Source organism: Penaeus chinensis, chromosome 34, assembly GCF_019202785.1.
Source record: "Penaeus chinensis breed Huanghai No. 1 chromosome 34, ASM1920278v2, whole genome shotgun sequence".
Taxonomy (NCBI): Eukaryota; Metazoa; Arthropoda; class Malacostraca; order Decapoda; family Penaeidae; genus Penaeus; species Penaeus chinensis.
In genome coordinates, this window is record NC_061852.1 from 17,901,751 (window position 1) to 17,911,750 (window position 10,000).

Here is a 10,000-nt window from a genome sequence, read left to right on the forward strand (position 1 = left end):
TGTTTAGTATTTCTTAGGGTGGAGGTAGTAGCATAACTCTGTGATAAAACGATAGCATTGCAAGCTCAAGGTCACAGGTTTGTTCTCGGTCAGCCTTTCACAGTCGACTCAGCTGTAAGTACTGACATTAGCACACTGGGGTCAAAGTCGGGGCGGAAAGGAACTTTCCTTCTTTGTCTTCTTAAGTTATTAAAATATAACATATTAGTTGTATCCAGCAATGGCTTTCTACATCATTTACTCTCTCCTGATGGAATAATAATTTACTGAGCTATAACTGGAAAAAAAACTGGTTTAATATTCTGGGGTTGATTCATAGCTTTGGGGTTATTATCCTGGAATACAAAATAATTAAATATATACAGACCAGAATAGAGAATGATTAGTATTTGTTTTCAATAAAACCGCTTCGTTAGTAATGATATCAAGGTTACATGGGGAATCCAAACCATTGTATTACAAGGGGATTTTATGTTCCTTTCATAACCTGGGAAACAAGAAAATAATAATAGGAGCAAACGCTATTGAAAAATAGAAAACATTGCCTCTATATTTTAATAGGATTTGTATAGATTTACTATTGCATTTACGAGTTCGTGTGTAGTTATACCCCGGCAAGAAACTGCCGTAATATTTAGGGATGACGGTATTTACTCCTTTCTTTCAGTTTGCCACGTTACCAAGGCATCGCAAGTGCTTTGTGATGGTGAAACCAAAGGATCTGCCTTCGTCCACTCCTCAATGTGTTTGGTTGCCTCTTCTGGGCGGGGATGACCAAGGAGGTTATTTGTTTAGCCACTCACCTTATTCACATGATATATTTCCTTATGTATATTTTCTTATTTGCGTGACACATATTACGTGATATATATATATATTTATTTTATTTCTCTTATCTTCCGTGGTGTTTTGTGCCGATTCTTGTCATTATTTCTCCCTTACTTTCCTCACACGTCTGATACGCCAAGAAGTATATCCTTTTCTTCTTCCTGTTTCCCTTTGTAGACCCACTCCCTGTGCCATCCTTAGCATGCGTCCATCCCTCAAGTGTCTAATCACTGTAGTGCCTGATTTGCCTTGTCCAACCATCCTTTTCCTTCCTGTGCCTTGGCCGTTGTGGGTAAACAGCTTTCTATCACAGTCAACAGATCCCCCTTTAACATGTTTATATCAGTTCTCTATACTGTAAGCAAACTGTTTTTTGGCGTTTTCATTTAGTGAAACCCGTTTTCACTGAAAACGGTCTACCAAGGCTAAACCTTTAAAAATGGCGTGGTCACTGCAAGCACTGGGATAAGACTTTAATCATTTTCCACATCAACACGAGCCCAAACTATGGGTAATGCTGACAGCACTTAGAAAGATTGAGACAATAAAGAAGCACCCTTCCTTGGACAGCAGGAGGCACTGGACTCACTTAACAGCAAGATCCCTGTGTTTGGCCACATAGTTTGATAGCTCATATGGTGCGAGGTCAGGGACATGTGATTATATGTCTAGATCTCTTCACGTAGTGGTCACCTTTAATGAAGCTGTTGATGAGGTTGCGAAGGGGGCGACCAGGAAATGTTTGCTATGTAATAAATGTATGCAGATTCTTAAACAAACAAGGAGCAATATCAAGAGCATACAGTTAGACTACGAGGCCAGGAAGGGCGAGGCGGTTAAAGTGAGTGACACTTTCGGACACTACATGTATCTAGCGATGGACTTTGCTTGTAGGAAGGGCAAGAGCTTAGACAGTGTGTAAATAAGGATCAGGCTTGGGTATAAATATTACTAGGAGCTAGACATTCACACAAGCGAACGGGAGAAAACATGCAGGGTATGTTAATTACCAAGATCATATACCTTGATACACTATATATTACAGTGCCCTATGCTTCAGACAGAAATGCAAAGATAACAGTTTTATCAAAGCAGGGTGTATGGATGACCAAGAATAGCCTGGCACTTGAGATTTTGCGTCAGTTATATAATAGTATGGTGCCGGGCGAACAAGCTCTATTACGTTTTCTGTTACTCCTTCTCCTAAGACTATATTGGCTTGAGCAGTTTTCACTTGATGATGACCGTCATGCGTTATGTATAATTTTTCTGATACAAAGATTTCACTCAACAATCTATAATAATCTCTCCTCCGGGGTCGTAATTGTATATTGCAGACATATTATGTATCGTGTGAGCTGCATGTGATTATGTGAGCCCAGGAGGGGTGAAGGTGAAGGTGGGAATATATGGTTATATCATTCAACCTGTATCTAAACCACTGACTTTTTTTTTTTTTTTTTTTTTTTTTGTATTATCAGTATTGCTCATATCCTCACATGTTCCGCTGTTAATAAAGAATAATCGTTAATGGATTTTTTTCTAGTTAATCAATTGTCAGAAGTAGGTGGGTCGAAGGCCTGTGTTGTTCTTAACCCCTTGGTAACGGGTGAAGAAAACTAAAAAAAAAATCTACGCTCTGGCGATCAATGGCAACGCGCCGACTTTCATCATGATTGATACACACCAGTATAAAAACATCACTTCCTGTTGGTACAAGATAAGTACGCCAGAAACTTTATCAAATGTAATCTTTAAGATGGCCTCTATGCCATTTTATTGGGGAAGTGAAAACGAATATTGTCACTACGCGATGATATGTGATACATGGAGGAAAAAAAAAAAAAAAGTTCGGTGAACTATCCTCGTCTTATTTCTTGGTAGGCAGAACTCACACACACAACTTTCACTTTCGTTGTTTTCTCTCAAACAGTCGTTTATATGCATGAAACACGCTCTGTGTGGACAGACAAACACTACTAGCAAACTGTCACGCCCATAGATAACAAGTTATGCTGTAATGTAATCTCATTTTAGTCCGTCAACAGTCTGCTGTTACAAGTGGAACGTAATAATGATAAAATACCTTCTAAACATTCTTTTGAAGAATAACACACACAAGCAGAATCATGAAGACGTCAGATACACACAGGAAGTGCTCTAAGGGTGTTATGTTTAATAGTAATGCCATGAATATGATAAAGATGATGAATGTAGTGATCATAATACCAATAATGATGAGAAGGATGATGACACTGAGCATAATTATTGATAATGATGATGGTGATGATAATAGCAATAATATTGATGATGATGATAATAATAATGATTATGATAACAAAGCCGATAACATTATGAACGATTATGATTATATGAATATTTACGATTATTATCATAATAACAGGTAGCCCCACAGGTAAGAAGTTTTGAAGCCAGTTAGCACTACCCCGTTGGCCACGTGATTGTATCACTTCAATTTTATTATGATAATGATAATAGTGATAATAGTAATGATAATGATAATAATAATAATTATTATAATGCTAATATCAAAAATAACATTGATTGTGATAATAATAACAATGATAGTGATTATATTATTAATAACAGTAATAATCATGATTGTAATAACATTAATAATAATTTAATAATAAACTATTACTCTTAGCTTTATTATTAGCGTCACTGTCAGCATCATTGGTATTATCATTGTTATCGCCTTAACATTACTGTCAGCATTATTTTCATAATATTATTGTTATTATTATCATTATCATCATCATCATTATTATTATTATTATTATTATCATCATTGTTATATTCATAATTATCATTGTTATTATATTACTGCTGTTACTGTTGTTATTATTATTACTGCAGTTGTTTATATTGTATCCTCATTCTTCTTCTTATTATTAGTGTTGTTACTACTGTTATCATTAATACCATTATCGCTGTTTTTACTATTACTATCATTATCTTACCACGAATTTTATTATCATAATTTCCATTGCTATTTTTATTACTGTCATCATCATCACCAGTATTACGGTTATCATTATTAGTATTATAATGATCATAATAATTTTATTAGTAGTCGTAATATTGGTAGAAGTAGTAGCATCATTATAATTATCATTATTATCCTCCTCTTCCTCTTCATTACCATCACTAGAGTAATAAAAGTTATAATGATGATCTTTATTAGGGTCATTAATCCTTATTGGTAGATTGTGTGTTTTATTGGTGTGTCTTTCATTTGCTTTGAGTTGAATTGTTGTTATGGTATCGTTGTATTTTACTATCCTGTGTTTTGTTATGGTATGTTATTTTATTGTTGTTTCTTATGGTTGCACTTCCGCGGTGTTTACCTTTTTTCTATCATCATTATGGTGCATATGTTCCTTTTATGTTACTTTCCGTGCTGCTTGGGTGATGCTCGTACTTACGTCGACTAGTGTGGCCTTCGATGCAGTGTAGAAGTCCATTACGCGGAAGTCTGGCAACAGGTGGAGCAGGTCGAGGAGGTAGGTCAACTGAGGGTGCGAGACAGAATTCGAAGATTTATCAAGGAATTACTAATTATTAACTACAGACTATCTGTCTTCACGACTCGGAATTACAACGCGTGTAAGTACAGTGCGGGTAAGCGCATTTGGTATGAAATCATTTCGTACTACTGCACAATTTTTTGACACTTAAAGCTACAGTACAGGAAAGTACATAAAGCACATCATTAAGATAGTATAGCAGCAATTTATACTAATGTTCTGGAGTAAGAGACTATATTAGGGCACTATAGTAACAATCTACAGTAGCTGATGAGTATACGCAAAATATATTAAGTATGCTTCTGTGGAAGAAGGAAGAAAAAAGCAATTCAACTTACCTGTTTTCCTAACTCAGGGTCAGAGGTTGTTATTCTGCAACGGGACACCACAAACTGCAAGCCATCAACCTGACAAAAAAAGAATGCAGACGCTTCTGGCATGATATGCTAGGAATACAAGTTTGCTCAATAATCATAAGAGAATTCCTACATATTTGAGAAAGCTCAAACTGGTTACAAAGAACGTGAATATTTTCCCATTCATCAAAGCTACATGATTCTCGCAGTGACGCAGAATGACCTAACGCAACCTATCTAGTTTACCTTTCTCTTAGCTGCTTCGCTGACGCAGCATAAGAGGACTAGCGCAGATATACTGTAGAAGATGTACAGGAGTATTTGCAATGAAGATAGTCTGTACTCCGCATTCTGAATCAGGTTGTACGCGTCGTGTATGATCCAGAAGACGGAGAGGGACGTGAGGACCAGCGATGGAAAGCCGAAGTAGCGGTTGATAAGCAACTGGCACTCTTGGACCTGGTTGACTCTTCTGCAGAGTTCCCTTATGGCGTTTGCCTCACTCTCTCCTGCCACCCGGGCTTCCCTCGGCCTCTTGGCAAGGCTTCTCAGGGCAACGTGTGATTCTGACGAGGCGCTGTAGTCCGCCGGGGCGGCGGAAGATTTCGTCCTCGGTTCAGCCTGGAGCAGAACGTTAGCTTGCTCGGCCCTGTTAGAGCTGCATATACTATCGCCTATTTTGACTTTGTTATTGAAGGTTTCAAAAATGTCTGTTAACAGTAAGTATGGGAAGTTGCCAATCATGTAAAGCGATAATGTTTGCACAGATATCATAATGCTATATGTAACGTAAAATGCCATCTCATATATTAAAATAAACGATATTGTAGTGTCTCCCAGGAACATGCCTATAGCTACGGCTATGATATAGATGACATGGAAGAGGACGATAAACATATAGCCCTTGTTATGAACGATTGCCCATTCGCGCATCGAGGGTCCCGGCGAACACATATCTAGGTGAGAAAAGAGACACTCCAAATCACCTTTCTTCAACCACAAGTGGAGCTGCAAGATGAGGATCGCCAAAATTTCTACTGCTCGAAGAACCTTTTTTACAGCAAGGTTGGTTAAGCTACTGGATAGAGGATCCGGCCAAACATTCAGCACGTAAATGTGAAAAATGACGAACACAAAGACGAAGGAAGTTATGAAAAGCGACCAAACTTGCAGGCCTTTGCGTAGCTTTAGTCCGGGCAACAAGGCTTCACTGTCACGGCTGTCCCAAGAGTAGGGGAAGCCTCCCAAAACCTTGAAAACGGTGGCCCAGAAGCGCAGGAATCGCAAGTAGACAGGAATGCCCGAAACCATGACGAGCAGTTAGCAGTAAGCAGGCAGTTACAGGCACAGCGACGGGAGGGGCAGAGTTTGACGCCAGGTCCTCTCGCCGATGACCAGCGAGCTATGAGGCGGGACACCCAAGGCGGTATCGACTCGCTGATAGTATTTAAGAGGGCGTGTCTCTGAGACTGACTTGACTATCCTTCTAAATTAATAGTTATTGAAGGTTCAATTTCTTTCTCCCTCCCTCCCTTCCTCCTCACCCTTTCTCTATTCCTCCCTTCCTACCTCCCCCCTTCTCTCTCTTTTCTCCTACTCAACCCCTTTCAATATTTCTCATTTTCCCAATCTGTCTTACCTTTCTCTTACCTTTCTTCCATCTCCTCTCTGTCTGTCTGTCTGTCTGTCTGTCTCTCTCTCTCTCTCTCTCTCTCTCTCTCTCTCTCTCTCTCTCTCTCTCTCTCCCTCCCTCCCTCCCTCTCCCCCCCCTCTCTTTTTCTCTTTCTCCCCTATCTCTATCGCTCCTCTTCTCTCTCTCTTCCCCCTTTCTCTATCCCTCCTTCCCCCCTCTCTCTCGCTCTCTCTTTATCTTCCCCTCCCCTCCCTCTCCATCTCTCTTTCTCCCCCCCCCCCTCTCTCTCTCTCTCACTCCTATTTTCCCTTCTCACTCTATCCCCCTTTAAATACAACCCCCTTTCTATGTGTCTATTTGTCTCACTCTCCACACACACAACACAACACAACACAACACAACACAACACAACACAACACACACACACACACACACACACACACACACACACACACACACACACACACAACACAACACAACACAACACACACACACGCGCAGGCACACGCACACAGATGTGTGTGTATATATATATATGTATATATGTACATGTATGAATATGAATAAACAAGTAAACAATACATATATATGTATATCTCCCCCCCTCCTTCCCCCCTCCCTCTTTCTCTATCCCTCCGCCCATCTCTCTCGTTCTCCTCTCTCTCTCTGTCTCCCCCTGTCTTTCTCCTTCTTTCTCTATCCCTTCCTCCCTCCCCAGCCCTCTCATTCTCTCTTCCTCTCTCTATCGCCTTTCGCTATTCCTCTCTGTCTCTCTCTCTCCTTCCTCCCTGTGAAGGCTGAGGGTTACGGTAAAATTTGGAGTTGGGCTGTGAAGTGCATGTGTGCATGATAACCGTGGCCTCTGTGAGTTCATCGCATATCGATTATAAAGTTTAAAGAAATGAGACACTAAACTTGGAAACGCCAGTCCACCAATTTTATAATTACATACATCCTGCACTCTACTCCGACATCTCATATTTCAGCAGAAATAGAAAATCCGACAATAAACTTTCCAATGACATAGACCAGTATCAGTGCAATCAGTGATGTACGAGGAACGTAAGTATGGGCTGATAAAAGCAAAAGTTAGGAAGAAGCAAATACTATAACTGAAATTGAATTAAATATTAGTAGTTGTCGATCGTGACTAGCCTGCCAGCCGTACGATTATACCCCGTGCAAAGAAACATTTCTTGTTGCTCTCATCCAATATTATTATTATTTTACTTTCTACCATGCTATTTGTGGTTGGTAATTTTTTTGGGCTCTTATCAGGGCGTATCGTGCAGTTGTACTTAACATGATATAATAGTCACCATTTAGACAATCAAGTACTAAGCTTCCTAGTAACTACTGCAGTCCTTGTTTTGGCACCATCTTTCCCTCTCTAACTGGGCCGAAAGACCAACACAGCAGTCCCGGTCTTTCGTCGGGGATTTTCATCTAGGGTCCCCTCACAGAGCGGGATACTTCCCCAGCTGTAAAAGGAACCGAGATGAAAATCCCTCCGCTAATGACCTTAGCTGTTGACGCGGCAGATAATTTTAAATAATCAAACAATCCCTGAGAGCGGAATACTTAAGCAACAGACACAGACAGCGAGAACCGGTGAGAGAGGGAAAGACGATGCCAACAGAAAAAAATGTAGTATAATTGCTAGGAAGTTTATCTCTTGATAACCTAAATGGTGATTATTATATCATGTTAGGTACAATTGTGCTGTAAACAAGTAATATATAATACAACTAGCAATGATGCCTCACTAAAAAGATTAAGATTATCCAGACAAACGTTCATTTGATCAAGGAACACCCACTTCGACACTCTAAGGACACGGAGCTTCAGACATTATTTACGCCCCGGTGGACAAAGTGAAAGCCAGAGGACAATTATGGAATACCCACAAATATCACGATAGCAGAAACTTAGGAATGACAATAATAGATTAAATTAACAAGAAACTTTGCTTTGAATGGAGTATAATAGGTATAATCGTACGACTGGCAATACTGTGTCACGATCGACAATTAATAATATTTTACTCAATTTCGGTTATAGTATTTGCTTTCTCTCAACTTTAGTCAATAATCAAGTATGTCGTACATTAGTGATTACACTAATAGTGGCATGTGCTGCTGGAGAGAATATTGTCGGATTCTCTATTTCTGCTGAAATATCGGGGTATGATGTTGGGTAATTAATCAAATGAATGGATTGGCTCTTTTAAATTTAGTGTCTACTTTCTTGATCTTTTTTAATCGAATCCACGATTATCTTCGATGCGTGGATTACCCAGGCTTTTGTAGGCACTTTGGTCCTTTCTAGGACGACATTTCTTCACAGGGGGACACTGTGTATAGTGTGACCAATTCCGCCCTGTAGCTGACAGGCGTGGCTGTCTACGGATCCCCGGACAGACAAGTGTGATCGTTGCTTAAGTATCCTGCTTTGTAACGGGGAGATCACAACAATCTTGTCTTTTATTATTATAATTCATCATTATTATTATAATCATTTCAATAAAATATATTAAAGTAATAATAATAGTGATAATAATGGTTAATGCTTTAAACACATAAGTGTGCTAGACATCAACAGTCATATAGCTCTGTGGTAAAGTATTGTGATGAAAGTGGTTAAAATGAATGCTTAATAGAACAAAATGTCTTAGATTTCAATAGTTAGAAAGAGGGAAAGTAAACAGGGTAGGTTAGGGATTGAGATAAGGGGGAAGAGTAAATGAGAAAGGGTGCTTGTTCATTGCCGGGGATCAGAGATGAAGGATGGGTGAATGAGAAAGCAGAACGTCCATACAAGCAGGGAGAGGGGTAGGTAAACGTGAATAGGAGAAGGTATGAAGAAGGTATTGAGGGACAGCTTCGAGAAAGAAAATTGGTGAAAACGAGCATAGCTTCTTCGTGACAAAAGGGCACGACATCAAGAAGGGATGGTAGGCCTGATTCTGTATATAGGCCCTCGATTGGAAAGGATAAAAAAGATAATGATGATGGTAATGATGATTGTAGCATTATTATTATTATTATTATTATTATTATTATTATTATTATTATTATTATCATTATTATTATTATTGTTGTATGATTACTACTATTGTTATTATGGTTGTTGTAATTGTTATTATTATCATTATTATTATTATTATTATTATTATTATTATTATTATTATTATTATTATTATTATTACTATTATTGTTATTATTATCATTATCATTATTATTATTATTATTATTATTATTATTATTATTACTATCAGTAGTACTGCTATTACTAGTAGTACCAATACTAGTGCTGCCACTAATGAGCATAATGATATAGTGAGAGTGGTAGTAACAATAAGAATAATACAAGTATTATTGATAATAGTAATGGTGAGGAAAATTATAACAATAATAATGATATAATAGTATTGATAATGTTTATGATGACAATGATAACGAAAACAATAAGAGCAATATTATTGATAATATTAATAATAATAATAATAATAATGATAATAATAATAATAATAATAATAATAATGATAATAATAATAATAGTAATAATAACATCAACAACAATAATGATAAGGATAGTATCAGCATCATCATCATCGTCACATCATCATCATC